Source organism: Carassius carassius, chromosome 6 (genome assembly GCF_963082965.1).
Source record: "Carassius carassius chromosome 6, fCarCar2.1, whole genome shotgun sequence".
Taxonomy (NCBI): domain Eukaryota; kingdom Metazoa; phylum Chordata; class Actinopteri; order Cypriniformes; family Cyprinidae; genus Carassius; species Carassius carassius.
The window spans coordinates 23,845,562-23,849,898 of record NC_081760.1 but is presented as its reverse complement, the minus strand read 5'-3'; the positions used below and the strand labels follow the sequence as shown (position 1 = coordinate 23,849,898).

The 4,337-nt window shown below is 34.4% G+C and overlaps 1 long non-coding RNA gene across 1 annotated transcript; it reads right to left on the bottom strand.

The window, feature by feature from the left end:
- Positions 1-2,171: 2,171 nt before the first annotated feature.
- LOC132141931 (uncharacterized) lies at positions 2,172-3,659 on the bottom strand. The gene is made up of 4 exons (XR_009433969.1): positions 3,606-3,659; positions 3,127-3,175; positions 2,934-2,998; positions 2,172-2,225 (listed from the first exon to the last, which is right to left on the bottom strand). It is a non-coding gene; the product is annotated as an uncharacterized LOC132141931 (long non-coding RNA).
- Between the last annotated feature and the right edge of the window lie 678 nt (positions 3,660-4,337).

Genomic DNA, 4,337 nt, shown 5'->3' with positions numbered 1-4,337 from the left:
TGTCCCAGTAGAGATCTTGGCTATACCAACTTCAAGTTGTAATGGAAATACCTTATTAAAAAGAGATTCATTCAGTTTGTGTTGCTCATCGGACTGTGTAATGCTTAAAAAAGAAGGTTTATGCATTCCCTCACTCTTGTTTGTGTATATTAGGCCAAGCATTTAAGCTAAAATAAACAAGCCTCTTCTTACAGTGACTCTCCCAAAATACCTAAAGCATGCAACTGTTAAACCCTTGCTTAAGAAATCTAATCTTGACTCTAGCATCCTTTCAAATTTATATTTTCTTTCTAAAGCCTCAGAAAAGGATATCTTCGTACAACTGCAGACTTTTTTAGAATCAAATAGTATTTTTTGCAAAATTTCCACCTGGGTTAGGGAAACATCATAGCACTGAGACGTACTGCACTTTTAAAAGTGTTGAATTATATTTTATTATCTGATTCAGGGGACTTTGTGATACATTTACTATTAGATTTAAGTGCTGAATTTGATACTTTAGATCATAGAATCCTTATAGAATCCTTGAACAATGTGTGGGCATTACAGGTTGTGCTCTTGACTGGTTTAACCTTTTCAGTGGTGAGTTAAAAATATTTTATCGGTCCCCCCAGAGTGAGTTTTTTTTAAGGTGACCATTATTTTAGAACGTTTCCCCTTACTTTTTCCATGGCGAAACGTCAGACTTGTCATGTGACACACCACATTCACAATAACACTATACGACTGATGGATCCTTTTATTTAGTTTTTCCTTTTTTTTGTTTAAAATATTCACAAACTTGCATAACATGTCATGAACAATCTGATATCCCGATTGACAAATATGTGTACATGAGTGTGTTTTGTCATTTAAAAACCTTTCTAAATGATCTTGATCATGATCTGTAAGATGGGCGCCGCCATGTTTGTACGCGCTGCAGTACAGAGACTTGTCAGTTGGATTTACAGCATGTGAATTAATCAATTTCACCCGAAATACAAGTAATAAGTGGCTGGTGAACGTTAAACCCAGATAAATGTGCGCTATATGCAATATTTTGTACGGAGAGCGCAAGATAAAGCACGCTTTTTTTTAGGACATAGAGGCAAGCGCGATCATAAAATAAAATAAAGAAATATAAAATAAAGAAAACAAACACACTCTAAAAACTGCTGGGTTGAAAACAACCCAATATGGGTTATTTTGGCAACCCAGCGCTGGGTCAAAAAGGGACGAACCCAACGCTGGGTTATTTTAACCCAACCAGTTGGGTTATTACGTTTAACCCAGCCTGCTGGGTTGCTTTTTTATGGTTTAAAATCACTACATTGCAGGGTTTCAAAAACCAGAGCGGGTGTTTTTTATCACTGTATTTCAGAAGGAAACTTAATGTATTTAGAAAATGTTCGATTTCATTTTGAATGTGCTTGATAAGGCAGTGTTTGTGAGCTCAGCGCCGCTTTGCAGCCATTACCGTTAAAATGAACCCAAATTGAGCTAGGCATTAAACCTAGAAATCTTGTTCATTTTAAATATCACTTTTACACACAAATAATAATTATCAAAAGAAAAATATTTATTAAGAATAAGAGAAAAGTAAAAAAGTAACATGTAAGAAGAAATGCAGAAAGGATGGCATTAACAGCTACAGAGTTCATAAATAAAGCATTGAACATTTGTTGAATATAACTTAAGACCAAATTGGATTTTGTATTTTATATATTGTATAAAAATATACGAAAACACTTATACAATAAATGTACAATTAGTTAGGTTCCTTACCAACTATTCTGGCATGACAGTACACAAATAAACCACAACATTAACATTGATATTATAACATTTAACAGACGCGCGCGCGTGTGTGTGTGTGTGTGTGTGTGTGTGTGTGAAAAAATGTGAGCATGTGTATGAATGGCAGTGTAAACTCTTCTACTAAACAACACAGAAAAAGCATTTAACATCGTTTTTACAAATTATACACTTACAGTTTGTTTCATAGTCCATGAATACAGATCATGCATCACTGTCAACTTTCATGATCTCTTTAGCATAATTGATGTAGTCATGAAGAAGCCCCATCAGTACATGTGACATCTTCTACATCATCCAGGGCAGTGTCCTCCTTTAAAACCACTGCTGCATATATATATATATATATATATATATATATATATATATATATATATATCTCTTCTTTGACCAGCATTCATCCCAGTCACAGCCTGTTCTTCATCAGTGGCCTAAAAAGAGAAACACATTTGAAAAAATAAAATATTTAACTAAACTCTACCCATTTTCAGATAGAGGTGTATTAACATCCGTAAGGACAGGTAAATAATATGTTTTAAAGTTTCAACACTTTGTGTGGTTGTTTAATATATCTGTCTATCACAGCGCTCCAGAGTGCTATAATGGCAGCACTAGTGTGAGGGCATGTCATATTGTTTGAATAAATGTATTGCTTTCTGAAAGCTTCTTTACTGAAACATTAAAACAGTCATGACATTCACATACCTCACAAATGTTCATGTACATGGAGGGCTGCTCTTCAAAGGGTTAGTTCCCCAAATAATAAAAATGGTCATAATTTACTCTCCACATGTTGTTCCAGACCCACACAAACTCTGCTCATTTTTGGAAAACAAATAAATATATTTAATATTCTCTTAATTTATGTACTCCATTGCTTGTCTGGGAGACCAATATTTTATTTTGAACATACATGTTTACTATCAAATAATTTAAGATTTATTCATATATAAATATCAGAATGAATTACTTCTACAATAACTCTGTATTTATGAGGCTTGAGTATCTAGACTATAAATGGATTAACAAAATTATGAGAAAATTAAAAATATATTCATTTATGTTGTAAAGACAGAAAAAAGTCTTACAGGTTTGGAATGACATGAGGGCAAGTAAATGATTTTTTGTGTGAACTTTACCTTTAAGAAGAAAGACCAAGAATGATGACTCTCCAAATCAGACAACTCCAAAGTTGGTTTGAGTTCTGCAATGAACAACACAGATATCAATGGTTTTAATGAAATGAGCACATAATCACACTGTTGTTGCATCAAAATGTGAAGTAAACCGGCAGGAGACAACAGAAACATTTATTTTCTAAAAATAACTTACATAAAATCTCAAAAGAATGATGATCTCCCATGTCTCTGGCTTTTAACATCTACAAAAACAAACATTATTTTACTCTTAGTAAAAAAAAAAAAAACCTACAACTGATAAATGAAAACATGAAATTATGAGGTTTACTTGCCTTAAACGATCTTTCCCTCTCTTCAGAAGAAGCTGAGAAAACCTTCTCCTCACACAAGCAGACTTCTGTCCCCTTAACTCCAGTTAGTTAGAGTTCTGCAAAGAGGGACATCAATGGTTTCAATAAAATATTAACATGTAATCATTCTGTAGTTGCATCAAAATGTGAAGTAAACAGGGAGGACACAAAAGAAACATTAATTTTCTAAAAAAAATAACTCACATCAGTCTCATAAGAATGAAGTTATCTTGTCTCTGGATTTCAACATCTACAAAACAAACATTATTTTAGTCTTAGGTAAAAATAAAGATAACTTGATGGAATTCTGAAGTTTACGCACCTTAAACCCTCTGTCCCTCTCTTCAGAAGAAGCTGAGAACACCTCCTCCTCCTCAGACAGTCAGTCACTATCACACAAACAGCTTCTGTTTCTTTAACTCTAGGCACGATGAAGACACAAGCTCGACAAGTCTGAAATATTACATGCAAAACATACTTTTACCAATTACCACTTCAACAGCCTTCAACAGCACTTCAACAGCCAAATAATTTTGCTAGTCTTTACAACACAATGGCGTTTCCTTTAGGAGACTAACATACATTCAGTTTAACCGCGAAAAATAAGACAACAAATAAGCATGACTGTAACTGTAACCATAACCATCTATTAACACCTCAAAAAGTGCAGATAATGTAAAATCTTCAGAAGACATTCACGAACGTTATATTAAACGTACCTCTTCCATTCAGTAACATTAAATGAGGCCGTTAAGAACTCCGTGTCTGAGGTGAAAACCGCGTTTGTTTTTTTTTTAAATATAACGTTAAGCTCCTTTCTTTCCACCTTTCATAAAACCTTCCGCCTTTCATACAACCGGGTAATCAATAAACGATAACTTTACATTTTGAATTTTTACTTACCATAGTCTTTCACTCACTTCTCGCTGCTTTCACGCTGAGAAAATGGCGGCTGCTCGCACTGGAGACGTACGATCTTAATGTGATGTGCGTGCTCTCCTTCACGTCCGCGTTCCCAAGCCAGCCCCGCTGGGTTAAAATCGAGCACGATTTT